The sequence below is a fragment of the Lithobates pipiens genome, unplaced genomic scaffold, assembly GCF_037356315.1.
Source record: "Lithobates pipiens isolate NorthernLeopardFrog02 unplaced genomic scaffold, aLitPip1_a1.2 Scaffold_13, whole genome shotgun sequence".
NCBI classification, from domain to species: domain Eukaryota; kingdom Metazoa; phylum Chordata; class Amphibia; order Anura; family Ranidae; genus Lithobates; species Lithobates pipiens.
Genome location: NW_027507718.1, coordinates 529777249 through 529793796, shown reverse-complemented (window position 1 = coordinate 529793796; position 16548 = coordinate 529777249).

Here is a 16548-nt window from a genome sequence, read left to right as displayed (position 1 = left end):
ACTGGAATACCCGGAAGAGAATCACACAAACACAGGAAGAACATGCAAACTCCATGCCGATAGTGTCCCAGTTGGGACACTTGTGCACATTTTATTCAAGTAGTGCCTTAGTTGGGACACTGGTGCAAACTCTGTGCAGGTAGTATCCCAGTAGGGACACCAGTGCATTCAGGTAGAGCTTCAGTAGCGACACTAGTGCAAATTCCATTCAAGTAGTGTCCCAGTTGGGACACTAGTACAAACGTCATGCAGGAAAAGTCCCAGTTGGGACATTGCCTCACACAAAGATCACTATAGAATGTTCCTAATGGAAAACTATAATGGCTCTAGCTCCTTTCATTTACATTTTCTTTATAAGGTTTAAAGTCTCTGTTAGTTAACCTACCAGCATTTCTTTGGAATGTGCAAGGGAAGGAATACTTAGAGGAAAAATTTCACAAATAGAGAATGCAAACTCCATGCTGGTAGTGTCCCAGTTGGGACACTAGTGCAAACTCTATACAGGTAGTGTCCCAGCTGGGAAACTGCATCAGACAAGAATTACTATAGAATATACCTAAAGAGAACAATAATAGTTTTAGCTCACTTCATTCTAATGTTCTTTATAAAGTTTAATGCCGTGTACACACGACCAGACTGAGGTCCGACAGACTTTCGACGGAGTTCTGACGGAGTTCTGACTGACTTTCCGAATGAACGGACTTGGCCACACACAATCACACCAAAGTCCGACGGATTCAAATGTGATGACGTACGACCAGACTAGAATAAGGAAGTTCATAGCCAGTAGCCAATAGCTGCCCTCGCATCGGTTTTTGTCCGTCGGACTAGCATACACACGAGCGGATTTCTCGGTAGGAACTGGGTCCGGCGGAGTTCTGGTGGAAAAATTTGAAAATGTTCCATTTCTAAAGTCTGTCAGACTTTTGCAAATCAAAAGTCCGCTGCAGCCCACACACGATCGAATAGTCTGCCGGAATTGTTCCGTCGGACCTTTGATGTTGAAAAGTCCGCTCGTGTGTATCCGGCATTAGAGTAATTGCTCCTGATTCAGTCTGTTAGCGTAAAGTCTCCTTGTTGTAGGAGTACAAGGGCCCCAGTTACGTGCCTTCAGGACTGCCAGCATCGGCATCTTGGAAGGAGAGCAGGAAAAATAGATAAATATGAATACAACACCAAAGAATCTAAATTTCAAAAGTATTTACTCCATCAAACCTATCAAAAACAAGATGTCAACACTTTTTAGGGTCCAGGCTTTACCCCCCCACCCCACCGCTTCATCAGGGCTCAAAATCATGTGTACGATTAAAGAAAGGAGGCATTCTACACCATCAGCTTGTAGGTAGAAGCAGTCTGTTCTCTCCACTGCAGGCGGTGCTCAGTGGCAGAGAAGAGGGGGTGGAAGTCAAGAGGACCATGGTTCCTCTATGGTTTCCTGGGTCACTTGGGCAGCGATCCGGTTGGATGCTGACAGCCCATGTGACTCTGGCGACCAGGGCAGGATTTAGGGTGGTGGGGGCCCCTGGGCTTGAGTCACTTTCGGGCCCTACCTTCTATACATACAGACATATTTATCGGCGTATAAAATGCGCGGGGCTATAAGAAATACCCCGAGTTTAGGAGGGAATTTTAAGGGAAAAAACTTTTAGGAGGGAAGTTTAAGGAAAAAACTTACATTTAAATGCCCATCAATGCAGCCTTATCAGTGTCCATCTGCAGCCTTATCAGTGTCCATCTGCAGCCCTGTCTGTGTCATTTGCAGCCTTGTCATTTACAGCCTTGTCATTTGCAGCCTTGTCATTGCAGTCTTGAAGTTTAAAAATGGCGCTGCCGAGATACAGAGTCCTGCGTATCTCGGCGGCTCTCGGGTCCTGTCACAGTCCCGAGCGGAGCCGAGAAGGGGATATTTATTATAATAAAAAGTAAAAAAATAAAAAACTGACACTTTTGTGCATGCCCACCGCAGGCCGTGGGAGCATGCCCACAGGTTCCACAAATTTAATGTTTGCTGGCGGCCCCCGTTCGTGAGACGGAGAGGCAGAACGAGGAGATGCCTATGTAAACAAGGCATTTACCTGCTCTGCCTAATGACATGACAGAGATCACCGCTCCCTGTTATCGGGAGCAGTGATCGCTGTCATGTAAGTGCTAGCCCATCCGCCCCTCAGTTAGAATCACTCCCTAGGACACACTTAACCCCTTGATCGCCAAACCAAAGTGTAGCGCTTAACAAAGTTATGAATAGTCTAGTTAGTGCATCATCATACAGTTTAACCAAAACACCTTAAGTGTGACAATTCTTGAAAACTTGCATAGAAATAAAAAATACAGTCCAAACGAATAAAAATAAATTAAAAGTCTCTATGTGAGGAGTTGATCCAGTCCAAACGTGAAATACAGGTCACCATCCACCTTCTTAAATGAGACTAGCATGCAGGCACCCTGTGATGTTCCCGTCACCTTTAGAATTAAAGGCTTACCGGATAGTATGGATCCAAACGAATCTATATTCGAAGGATCATACAAGCTTATGACTTAGAAGCCAAAATTTGCAGGTGTAGATTTTCAAGGAAGTATCAACTCAGACTCCTCATAAAGTTGTCCCAACTAGTTGTTAAATCCACATCAGTATACTCCAGCTCAAAATGTTGAACTCATACAAAGGAAAAATAAGGAGCCACAATAGTGTAAATCCGTTTAAGAGAAAAAAATTTAATAAAAAAGTAATGAACTCACATGTAACCAAAGAAATCAAGCGCTTAATCCATAAAAACAGTGCTACAGCAGTAGTCCCAAGAATTGTCACACTTAAGGTGTTTTGGTTAAACTGTATGATGATGCACTAACTAGACTATTCATAACTTTGTTAAGCGCTACACTTTGGTTTGGTATTTGTTTTATTATTCACTGTTTTATCCTTGTGATTGTGTTAGCAGCTTTCTTTCTTTTTTGGATAGCGCAGTGTCACAGGGAAAGTTTTTTGGTCTACCCCTTGATCGCCGCCTAGTGTTTAACCCCTTCCCTGCCAGTGTAATTTACACAGTAATAAGTGCATTTTTATAGCACTGATCTCTGTATAAATGAGAATGGTCCCAAAATAGTGTCAAAAGTGTCCGATGTGTCCGCCATAATGTCGCAGTCGTGATAAAAATCGCAGATCGCCGCCATTCCTAATAAAAAAAATTATAATAAAAAAATGCTATAAAACTATCCCCTATTTTGTAGACGCTATAACTTTTGCGCAAACCAATCAATATACGCTTATTGCGTTTTGTTTTTTTTTACAATATGTAGAATACATATCGGCCTAAACTGAGGAAATAATTTTTATATATATTTTTGGGGGATTATTGTTATAGTAAAAAGTAAAAAATATTGCTTATTTTTCAAAATTGTCGCTCTTTTTTTGTTTATAGCGCAAAAAATAAAAACCGCAGAGGTGATCAAATACCACCAAAGAAAGCTCTGTTTGTGGGGGGGGAAAAAAAAAGGACGTCAATTTTATTTGGGTACAACGTTGCACGACCGCGCGATTGTCAGTTAAAGTGACGCAGTGCCGAATCGCAAAAAAATGCTCTGGTCAGGAAGGGGGTAAATCCTTCCGGGGCTCAAGTGGTTAAAGGAGTGAGAGGACCTGGAATAGAAGACAACGGAAATGATTTTAAATAACGATGCCAACATTCCAAAACCATATAGGTAAGCCAGGGACAAGAAGAGCGTGATCTTCTATCTTTGATAGGGAGCCAGAGAGCAGCTTTAGGATTTCATGGAGAAGAACCTATTTCCAATGAAACTCATCCAGAATGAATCCCGAATATAACTGCCTTGTAATAATACTCAAAATCTGGCAAGGCTGCTCCTCCACAAACTTTTGATCGACAAAAGTGTTTTCCAATCAAATTGTGAAAAAAGGCTGTTCAGTTTAAAAAAAAAATGTTTTAGGTAGACTAATAAGTAAGGTTTGGAATAAATATAGATATTTTGGAAGAATATCCATCTTACATGGTTAGTAAGGTTGAATAAAGACACCAGTCCATCCAGTTCAACCTGAGTGAGTGTCTACAATTGTCCCTATCCCTGTACATTGCACACTCACATCAGTCCCTACCCTCAAGGAGCCCACAATCCAAGGTCCCCATTCATATACTAGGGCCAATTTTGGACAGAAGCCAATTAACCTACCTGCATGTCTTTGGAGTGTGGGAGGAAACCGGAGTACCCGGAGGAAACTCACACAGGCACAACATGCAAACTCCAGGCAGGTAGTGTTGTGGTTGGGATTTGAACCAGCGACCCTTCTTACTGCTAGGTGAGAGTGCTAACCACTACACCACTGTGCCGCCCATCTTGATGGAATTAATATGGCCAAACCATGATAAAGAAAGCTTCAACCATGATAACAGTTCAGCCTGAGTTCATAATAAAAGTGGAAGAAAATTTAGCTCATAAACGAGAGTAAAGTCTGTTGGAATTTTCACTCCTAAATATTCTACTGCTACTTCTTGCCAGTGGAAAGGAAATTTATGGACCTTGCTTTGTGCACTGGTGCGCAGTCATGTTGGAACAGGAAGGGGCCGTCCCCAAACTTTGGAGCATGAAATTGTCCGAAATGTCTTGGTATAATCCACCCTCCACCAAATGATTTGGACCAGTGCACTAAGCAAGGTCATAAAGACATGGATGAGCGAGTTTGGGGTGGAGGAACTTGACTGGTCTGCACAGATTCCAGACCTCAACCCGATAGAACGCCTTTGGGATGAATTAAAGCAGAGACGAGTCAGGCCTTCCGACATCACTGCCTGACCTCAAAAATGTGCTTCTAGAAGAATGGTCCAACATTCCCATAGACTCACTCCTAAACCTTGTGGACGGCCTTCTCAGAAGAGTTGAAGCTGTTATAGCTGCAAAGGGCGGAGCCAACTCAATATTGAACCCTACGGACTAAGACTGGGATGCCATTAAAGTTCATGTACGTGTAAAGGAAGGCGTCCGAATACTTTTGGTAATATAGTGTATATTGACGTTCCAATATAGTCTAATATACTATACAGTATTGATGCTACCCACCTAAGGCCCCTTGACACGATCGGTCCGCCGGTCTGTTTTTCAGGCGGATCTGATCCGGCCACCCATTGACTTCTATGGGAAGGCGGATGTCAGCGGATGTGCGTCCGCTGACATCCACCTACCATCCGATCCAACAAGGTCCGATAAAAACAGGCGGACGGTGATACGTTTGCCATCCGTCCAGCGGATTGGATGGGATTGGATGAAAACAGACAGGCGGGTCTATTTTCATCCGATCTCGCCATAGAGGAGAGTGGGGCTCTGATAGGTCCGTCTCTGCACAGTGAGAAGAGACGGACCTGTCATCCGCCTGCTCAGTTGAGATCAATGGAGCAATCCCCCCCCCCCCCCCCGCTGAGCTGGTGGAGTCCATCAAAACGGATCCGCTCCATGTGAAAGGGGCCTAAATCACTCTCTGGTCTCTTCACCACACACACACACACACACACACACACTGTGTTGGCAACATAAGTTCATCTTCATTAACCGCTTGCCGACCAGCCACCATCATTTTATTGGTAGGCACGATCCTGCTAGCCGTTGTAGCTATACGTCGGCTCGTGGGATCGGGATAGCAGGTGCGCGCATGCCACCGAGGCCCGCCAGCCACGAGCGATCGGGGACACGAGAGGCAGAACACAGAAGTGTGTGTAAACACACAAATCCCTGTTCTGCTCTGTGAGGAGTGACAGATTGTGTGTTCCTAAAAACTAGGAACCATGATCCGTCACTTCCTCTAGTCAGTCCCCTCCCCCTACAGTTAGGAACACATTGCAGGGAACACAGTTAACCCCTTGATCACCCCCTAGTGTTAATCCCTTCCCTGCCAGTGATATTTTTACAGTAATCAACGCATTGTTATAGCACTGATCACTGTATAAATGACAATGGTCCCAAAAATGTATCAAAAGTCTCAGATGTGTCCGCCATAATGTCGCAGTCTCAATAATAATCGCAGATCGCCGCCATTGCTAGTAAAAAAAATATAATAATAATAAACATACTATCAATCTATCCCCTATTTTGTAGACGCTATAACTTTTGCACACACCAATCAATATACGCTTATTGTGTTTTTTTACCAAAAATATGTAGAAGAATATATATAGGCCTAAACTGACAAAAAAATAGCTTTTTTGTTTTAAAAAAATAGGGATACTTATTATAGCAAAAGGTACAAAATTTTGTGTTTATTTATATAGTGCCAACAGTTTAGGTAGCGCTTTACGACTTGAGGGTAGACAGTACAAATACAATACACTGTAATACAGTAGGAATCAGAGGGCCCTGCTCCTTAGAGCTTAAAATCTAAGAGGGAAGGTCAAAAGATACAAATGGTAATAACTGTGGGGGATGTGCTGATTGAGAAGATAAATGTACAGTTGGTGGGGGCCAGATAGGCTTCTGTGAAGAGATGAGTTTTCAAGGATCGTCTGAAAGTGGATAAAGTAGGAGAAAATCGGACAGATTGGGGTAGAGCATTCCAGAGGATGGGAGAGGCTCTGGAGAAGTCCTATAGGCGAGCATGGGATGAGGTGACAAGGGAGTTTGAGAGCAGGAGGCCTTCGGGGGAGCGAAGAGAACAATTAGGTTGGTATTTTGAGACTAGGTTGGAGATCTAGCTGGGGGTCAGGCTGTGGATGGCTTTGTAAGTTATAGTTAGTATCCTGAATTTTGTTGGTTGAGTGGCAGCCAATGGAGTGGCAGCCAATGGAGGGATTGGCAGAGGGGTATAGCAGACGTTGAGTGGTTTCTGAAGTGGATGAGCCCGGCAGCAGCGTTCATGATGAACTGAAGTGAGGATAGCCCATTTAGAGGTAAGGGCGTTGCAGTGAGGAGGGAGTTGCAGTAGTCGAGGCGAGAGATGGCCATGGAGGGTATTAGAAGCTTTGTGGTGACATTGGTTAGGAAGGGGCGTATCTTGGAGATGTTGCGGAGGTTGAGGCGGCAAATTTTGGATAGCAAAAGGATGTGGGGCCAAAAGGTTAGTTCAGAGTCCAGGGTTACACCTAGGACCTTGGCGTGGGGGGACAAGTTGATAGTTGAGCCGTTGATATTGACAGAGAAATCAGGGAAAGTGGCACCTGAGGGAGGAAATATCATGAGCTCGGTTTTGGATAGATTGAGTTTGAGGAAGTGATGTGACATCCAGGCTGATATGTCTGATAGTATGTTGATGATGCGTGAGGAGACAGATGGAGAGAGCTGGGGGGGTGGAGAGATAGATTTGGGTGTCATCAGCGTAGAGATGATATTTAAAGCCATGGGAGCCAATCAACTGACCCAGGGGGGTGTTGTAGATTGAGAAAAGGAGAGGTTCAAGAGCAGAACATTGGGGGACCCCAACCGAGAAAGGAAGAGGAGAGGAAGAAGTATAGTTGTGGGATAGGTAGGAAGAGAACCAGCAAAGAGTACAGTCTCGGAGACCAAAGGAGTGGAGTTTATTGAGGTAGGGGGTGGTCCACTGTGTCAAAGGCAGCAGAAAGATCTAGGAGAAGTAGTACAGAATAGCATCTGCTGGTTTTAGCCATTAGTAGGTCATTTGAGAGTTTAAGGAGAGCAGTTTCCATGGAGTGTTGAGGGCAAAATCTGGACTGAAGGGGTTTAAGATGTTTATTAGTGGTCAGATGGTCGCTCAGTTGTAGACCAGTCTTTCAAGAAGTTTGGAGGAAAAGGCAAATAAGGAGATAGGACTTACATACTACTAACATCTTGTTCTCCAAGGTACCGAAACCACATGGGGATCCAGCCAACATAGTTTGTGAGAGCAGGGAGACTTAGTGGGTCTTTTAACAGGATTACAACTTAATTGATTCATTCATTGAAGCCTTATCACTATGTGTGCTTGAGACATTCATAATATAAGCTTCTAGTTATAAAAATATCCATTCTTACTGAAGTCAGCACTTATATTTCCACAAAATAAACCATGCTCTTTAGGAAAAGACACACTTTTTACTATTGCCACCAATAACTGTGGTACCATGCTGCACTTTGACTTCAAAGGTTTCCTTAGACTACATGAAGGTGCCCCTACCATGAAAAACCCAGTTCATTGTGTTTGCCTCACAAACCAAAAGTACATTGTCCTCCCCTTTTATGATGGGTAGATTCTATCAACCCCTATGACCAGTTTGTTTTGTATCTTCCTTTAAAGTGGTTGTAAACCCTTACAGACCACTTTTACCTACAGGTAAGCCTAGATTAAGGCTTACCTGTGGGTGCAAGAAATATCTCCTAAACCTACACGGTTTAGGAGATATTTGCAAAAGACAGGCACCAATGCCTACGGCGTTCACTTCAACATGAAAACACTTATATTTTGATAAACTAACCCCATGGCTCCCTCAATGTTGATGTTCCCCAAACTATGTGCCACTTCGTCATCATACAGGAAGCTTTGACACCGGCCAAGCCTCAGATGGTAGAAAGTCACTGCGTGCAAAGCACCAAGTTCCCGCTGAGCCTTGTTAATAAGCTAAACGGGAGTTAAGTATGAAAGATTTTCCACCTGGGTGCATTTTATGTGCCTTTAAAGTTTTACTATTGAAAATGTGTTCTTAGGATTTGGAAAATATATCGTTTGTCAAGCCTGGCCTCTTTTATAGAGCACTGGCACCCTCGCCCACTGCCTGTCAATGCAGAGAAGAATAATATCGTTAATAGCGCCCGAAAGAATCTCGCCCGCTTCCAATAACGTAGCGGGGGCCCATATTTTTACACCTGTTCCGCAAAAAAAAGTGAGACTTTGATAAATGGATCGTTGCTGCTAGTGCTGCCGGGCCGGCAAGCAGAAAAAAACTCAATTTGTTTCACTTGGCGGGCACGCTCGGCCTCTCTCCTTGTAACAAAAATATATAATTTGGGGCCCCAGCAGGCCGTCCTTGTTCCTTTCTTGTCAAACACACGCAGGTATGTTTAATCAGCGCGCTCAGATGGAGCTGCACAAAGTCGGCCCTGTGCGGAGAGTTCAATTTCCTGTTGTGTCTTAATCTGTAATTAAAGCATGCCATGGAATGAGATGCCAACAGGATGTCCCCTCCTTACCCTCCAGATGTTTCACAGAATCAGCAAACCGGCCAGGGCAGTAATAATTCAGCCATAAATCATGCTGTGTTTTTATGCATAATTTGGGTGTTTGTGCTGCTCCCCACAGGATGTGGCAGTGCACCCAGGGTGGGGCAAGAATGGTCCCTCTATGGGCAAAAGAATGAGCCACACTGAGCCGACTGTGAAGATGGTTGTGTCCAACTCCAGGCAGCCTCAAAGGTGCCCCTGTTAGGATCTGTTCATGCCAAAGCCGCCGTCAAGGTCACCTTCAATGGTCAGTTTTTCATTTAATTTCCAACTATTTTTTTTGCGGATGAATACAAGAATATTTATATATTTCCCACCATCTATTCACAAGCTTATAAGTTGATATGATCAATACTGAACCCTAGTTTGCTGCAGTCCAAGCCCATCTCTTTAAGGTATATTTGCCATATCGGCAATCTGGCACAACTCCTTGGCCTTAGCCAATTGTTTCCTCAAACCGATGTAGCACCGACAACTACATTCTAAAAAAGGAAGGGTTTTAAAAGACAAGTAGGTATGACCCATATTAAATCCTAGCTGAAGTCCAGGCTCATGTCTTTAAGGTGTGCTTTCAATATTAGAAATCTGGCACAACTTCTTGGCCTCGGCCATTGGTTTCCTTGAGCAGACGATGTCACCGCAAACCGCCTTGCAAAAAAGGAAGGGTTGTAAAAGACAAGAAGATATGACCCATATTGAACTCTAGTTTGCTGCAGTCCAAGCCCATCAATTTAAGGTATACTTGCCATATCAGCAATCTGACGCAACTCCTTGGCCTTAGCCATTGGTTTCTTTGAGCAGACAGTAGCACCACCAATCACCTTGCAAAAAAAGAAGGGCTGAAAAAGAGAAGTAGATATGACCCGTATTGAACCCTAGTTTGCTGCAGTCTAAGCCCTTGTACACACGGTCGGAGAATCTGTCGGAATGAGTCTTATCAGACCGTGTTGTCGGATAATCCGACTGTGTGTGGTATGCATCGGACTGATTCTGTCCGAATCTCCGTCCGACCAAATTTTCCAACATGTTGGAAATATTTCCCCACCAACTGGGCCGGACGGACCTAATCCGATCATGTGTAGAGCATTTTCATCGGACCAAGTGCCACGCATGCTCAGATCAAATTCCTACATCAAAGCTATTGGCTACTAGCCTGAATGTAGTCCCATCGTAACGAAATTACGTCATCACGTTCTGAAAGATCTGATTTTTCGCCAACTTGGCCCGACCGTGTGTATGCAACAGTTTCGGACACAATCTGTCCGACTAAATCCGATGGGCAAAATCCGACGGATTTGGTTGGCAAAATCTCCGACCGTGTGTACGTGGGCTTAGCCCATCTCGTTAGATTAAACTTGCCATATCAGTGATCTGGCACAACTCCTTGGCCTTTCAACATTGGTTTCCTCAAGCAGATGGTATCGCCGCTAACTGCCTTGCAAAAAAGAAAGGGTTATAAAAGACAAGAAGATATGACCCATATTAAACCCTAGTTTGCTGTAGTCTAAGCCCATCCCGTTAGGGTAACCTAACCTTGCCATATCAGCGATCTGGCACAACTCCTTGGCCTTGACCATTGGCTTCCTTGAGCAGATGGTATCGCCGCTAACTGCCTTGCAAAAAAGAAAGGGTTGTAAAAGCTATGACCCATATTGAACCCTAGTTTGCTGCAGTCCAAGCCCATCTCTTAAAGGTAAACTTGCCATATCAGCAATCTGGCACAACTCCTTGGTCTTAACCATCATTGGTTTCCTCAAGCAGGAGATAGCACCATCAGCCCCCTTGCAACAAAAGATAAGTTGTAAAAGACAAATAGATATGCCCCATATTGAACCCTAGTTTGCTGCAGTCCAAGCCCATCTCTTTAAGGTAAACTTGGCATATCAACAATCTGCCCCAACTCCTTGGCCATTGGTTTTCTCGAGCAGACGGTAGCACTGCCAACCACCTTGTGAAAAAGGAAGGGTTGTAAAAGACAAGTAGATATGACCCATATTGAATCCTAACTTGCTTCAGTTAAAACTCATCTCTTGAAGGTATACTTGCCGTATCAGCAATCTGACACAACTTCTTGGCCTTGACCATTGGTTTCTTTGAGCAGACAGTATCGCCACTAGTGCTTTTTTTCAGTGGGAACGCGGGGGAATGCAGTTCCGGCACCTCCAGCACTGAATGTATCTAATGGCAAGGGGTGCTAGAGTGTGCTGGAAGGTCTACTGATGCTGGCTGCTGGAAGACCTATTGTTGCTGGAGGGGATCTGTTTTTGTGTGGTGGCCTATTGTTGCTGGGGAGGTCTGTTGTTTCTGGTGGGGGATCTATTGTTGCTGGGGGAGGTTATGTTGCTGGGGGGATCAACTGCTGCTGGAAGGGATCTCCTGTTAAAGGAGGGGGTCTATTGTTTCTGGCCGCTGGAGAGTCTATTGATGCTGGCTGCTGGGAGATTTGGTCTTGCTGCCGGGGGGTCTATTGTTGCTGGGATGATATTTTGTTGCAGGGGTCCTATGTTGCTGGGGGTCTATTGTTGCTGTGGGGAGTATATTGTTGCTGGCTGCAGGAGATCTATTGTACTGCTTTTCTTGTTATCATTAAAAATGTTATTCTCTGAATGAGACGGTGCTAGGAGGTGGGTAAGGGGTGGAACCAATAGATGTTGCTCGGAGGGGGGTAGGGGACAGAGACAAGAAGTGACTCAGTAGGTGGGAGTTCCAGCACCTATTCCCTGAGGAAAAAAGCATTGATCACCGCTAACTGCCCTGCAAAAATAGAAGGGGTTGTAAAAGATTTGTAGAGTTCACCCATATTGATAAGTCCATCTCTTTAGTTTAGGGTATACTTGCCATATCAGCAATCTGGCACAACTTTGGCCTCAGCCATTAGTTTTCTCGAGCAGACGGTATCACCGCCAACTGCCATGCAAAAAAGGGACAGTTGCAACAAAACAAGTGAGGGAGAGCATGGGGGTGGCAATGCAAGGTCTGTATCTCTTTAGAAGTAGCTGACCCTCAGGGAGCATCTCATCAAAAAAAAAAAATGAAATAAAAAATTCCTATTGCAGAGAATTCCTCAAAATTTAATTAACCGCCTCAGCCCTGGAAGATTTTACCCCCTTCCTGACCAGAGCACTTTTTGTGATTCGGCACTGCGTCGTTTTAACTGACAATTGCGCGGTCGTGCGACGTTGCACCAAAACAAGATTGACGTCCTTTTTCCCCACAAATAGAGCTTTCTTTTGGTGGTATTTAATTACAGCTGGGAGTTTTATTTTTTGCTAAACAAACAAAAAAAGATGCAAAATAAAAAAAATAAAAAAATCATGTTTAATAGTTTTTTATAAAATTTTGCAAACAGGTCATTTTTCTCCTTCTCTGAAATGCGCTGATGAGGCGGCACTGGTGGGCACTGATGGGCGGCACTGGTGGGCACTAATAGGCACAGTTAAGGCGACACTAATAGGCACAGATAAGGTGGCACCGATAGGCACAGATAAGGCAGTACTGATGGGCACAGATAAAGCGGCACTGATAGGTGGCACGGATGGGTGGCACGGATGGGTGGCACTAAGGGGCACTGATAGGTACCACTGATAGATGGGACTGATGGGCACTGATAGGTGGCACTGATAGGTGGCTTTGATAGGTGGCTCTGCTGGGCACTGATGGGCGGCACTGATGGGCACTGATGGGCACTGGTAGATGACACTGATGGGCACGGATATGTGGCACTGTGGTAGAGCAATGTTGTTGAGGCAGATTGTGGGCACTGATAGGTGGCACTGTGGGCACTGATAGGTGGCACTGTGGGTACTGATGTATGGTACTGTGGGCACTGATGTATGGCACTGTGGGCACTGATGTATGGCACTGCTGGGTGGCACTGCTGGGTGGCATTTTATTAATGCTCTGGGGGTTACTGGCAGGGGGCAGGTGGGTACTGATACACTGGCCGTGATCGGGACTGATGTCCCGGTCACGGCCGCCGGTGATCGGCTTTTTTTTTCTCTCCTCGTGCTGACAGCGCGAGAAGGAAAAATAGCCGATTACCGGCTCTGTTTTGTCACATGATCAGCTTCACGTGGTAAGGGGTCGGGATCGACGCCTTGCTCGGATCGGTGATCAGGCAAATCTCATTGACTTGCCGATTACAGAGCGCGCCGCGCGCGCCCCTCAGGGGGCGCGCAGGCCGCTCGTGCACGGGACGACGTCAATAGACATCGTCCCGGCAAAGGAGGTCCGTGCTGTAGCCGTCATTCGGCTATAGCGCGGATCTCAAGAGGCTAGTGAGCACAAGTGATTAATCACATAAATTATATATATATATATATATATATATATATATATATATATATATATATATATATATATATATATATATATATATATACACATATATAAAAAATAAATAACAGTCCTAATCCAGTGACACTTAATTGATGTAAAGTGTGCAAAACTCCACCAACAGAAATCTTCCAAAAAAGTGATGGTATCTTCCAAATAGGCTGAATAATGCCTTCCCCGTAGATTTGAACAAATGACACCCAAAAGTGAATGGATATACAGTCTGCTTACCAGATCGGTTTGACTTCTTTACTTAATCAGATAGTAAAACGACGCTTGCGCAGGAAAATGCCTACTCCCATAAATATGGCATGGGGACAGGGGCGGACTGACCATTCGACCACTCGGGCACTGCCCAAGGGCCCCGGGCCACTAGGGGGTCCCGTCAGGGGTGCCAGCCTCAGTAAAACCAGGGACAGTATGTAAAAATCTGTATTTGTTTTTTTTTTACATCTGTCTGTGAAATGTCCCTTACCGACATCCTTTTAGTCTAAAAATCCAGAGATTATAGCTGCCCCACCTCTCCAGTACCTTCTCAGCCAATAGGAACATGTATGTGTATACCGCGTGTACATGTATGTGTATACTGTTTGATTGTATACTGTGTGTGTGTGTTTTTGTATACTGTGTGGCCCCCATGGTCTCTGATTGTGTGGGGGCCCCATAATCTCCTGTTGCTCGGGGGCCCCATGAGTTGTCACTCCGCCCCTGCATGGGGATGTAGAGAGACCTTCCTCCTCACAAGCTCAGGCAGGATGTAAAAAGAGAGCAAAAAACATCCATCGTATAATACCGTTTTATTGAGTAAAAAATATAAAAGATGTAGCTAATTGGCTCCTTATGCAGCGTACACACGATCGACCAAAGTCCGACAGACGATTCGATCATGTGTGGGCTCCAGCGGACTTTTTCTTCCCAAAAGTCGGACTCGGCTTTTAGCGGAAAATCCGTTCGTCTGTGTGCTAGTCCGACGGACTAAAGCCGACGCTAGGGCAGCTATTGGCTACTGGCTTCCTTATTCTACGTCATCACGTTTCAAATCCGTCTGACTTTTGGAGTGATCATGTGTGGCTAAGTCCGTTCGTTTTGAAAGTCCGGCGGACCTCAGCTGCAAAATCCGTCGGATTGTCCGCCGGATCAAGTCCCATCGCGTGTAGGCGGCATAACATTTAAAAGTGCCTATCCCGGCACTGGCTGCTGGCTAGTCAGATCAGGGCGGTGGATGGAGTGGCCCAGCATAGACCTCCGTGTATGGCGTGCTTTCCAGGCGGCCTTCACCGACAACCCGGGAAACCGGAAGTAGCATCATAAAAGGTCACCAGGTACCGGCCGACGTACGTTTCGTGATTTACGTCCTCAGGAAGCATAGTAGGAACAGACGATCTGTCTCTCCTCTCCTGTCAGAACAGGGATTTGTGTATTTACACACACAAATCCCCATTCTGGCTCTCATGCCCGCAATCTTGGGTGGCCGGCGGCGATCGCGCCCCCCCCCCCCCCCCCACTGAACCGACTCCCTGTCAATCAGGAAGCCTGGGTGTGTTACCCGTCACCTGATGGGCTGAAACGACAGGCGCTGTGATTGGATGCCAATCAGGAGAAGGGGAGGAGACGAATGGAGGACACAGCTTGCCGCTGCAAGGTCCCACAGCTCACCACTGTCACCTGCTGCCCCATCGAGATAGGGTAAGTCCCGGGCAGACGGCGAGTGGGCAGGGGTCACGGTGTTAACTTTTAATTGGGCACAGTGGTGGCATTTTATGGGCACAGTGGCAGTATTTGATGGGCACAGTGGCTGTATTTTATGGGCACAGTGGCTGCAATTGATGGGCACAGCGGCTGCATTTGATGGGCACACTGGCTGCATTTGATGGGCACAGTAGCTGCGGTTGATGGCACAATGGCTGAGTTTGATGAGCACAGTGGCTGAGTATGATGGGCACAGTGGCTGCATTTGATGGGGCACAGTGGCTGCGTTTAATGTCACAGTGAGGCTGCAATTGATGGGCACAGTGGCTGCATTTGATGGGCACAGTGACTGCATTTGATGGGCACAGTGGTTGCATTTGATGGGCAAAGTGGCTGCAATTGATGGGCAAAGTGGCTGCAATTGATGGCACAGTGGCTGCATTTAATGGGCACAGTGGCTGCATTTGATGGGCACAGTGACTGCATTTGATGGGCACAGTGGCTGCATTTGATGGACACAGTAGCTGCGTTTGATGGCACAGTGGCTGAGTTTGATGGGCAGAGTGGCTGCATTTGATGGGGCACAGTGGCTGCGTTTGATGGCACAGTGAGCCTGCAATTGATGTTTATTTTTCTGAATTGTTAAGTTTGTTTGAGCCCCCAAAAAAATTTTGAGCACCAGCCACCATTGCTGCCATCCTAGACCATGTCTTATGTTGACTATCCAAAAATATAGCCATTATGTTTAAGAATAAGGACACAAGGGGGAGGGGATGCTTATGAGATCACGGACATCATTGACCTAATATGGCTATATTTCTATATTGGGTCAAAGACGTCATTGGCATCCTTGCCTCTTTGTGTACCTGCAGATGTAGGGAATGCTTTGGCTGCAATTGATTGGGTGGGGGGAGTGACAGCTTTGCCCAATCAAGGCACAGTATAAGCTGGTTGTTAAGGAGCGGGGCCGGGAAGCCGGCTGCGGCGTCCTTAACAACCCATGAGTATCAGCTGTCAGTGGATTTCCCCGCTGACAGCTGAATAAAAAAAAGAACATTGCTGGTTAAAAAAACTATAGTCCATACCAGACCCTTATCCGAGCATACAGTCTGGCAGGTCAGGAAAGAGGGAGGATGAGAGAGCGCCCCCCCCCCAATGTTGAGGGCATGTGGCCTGGTATGAAGGTCTGGAATGGATTTTTTTTGGGGGGGGGGCCTGACGCCGTGTATATCTTTCTTTTCTTTTTCAATAGCTGGGTTCTGGCAATTGCAACCCACGAGTCAATTTAAATGCGATTTAACTATTTTTTTTCTTTAGAAATTTAATTTTCTGCTTCAGCATGTTCTATGCATGCTGCAGATGCGCCACTTTACAGACAGA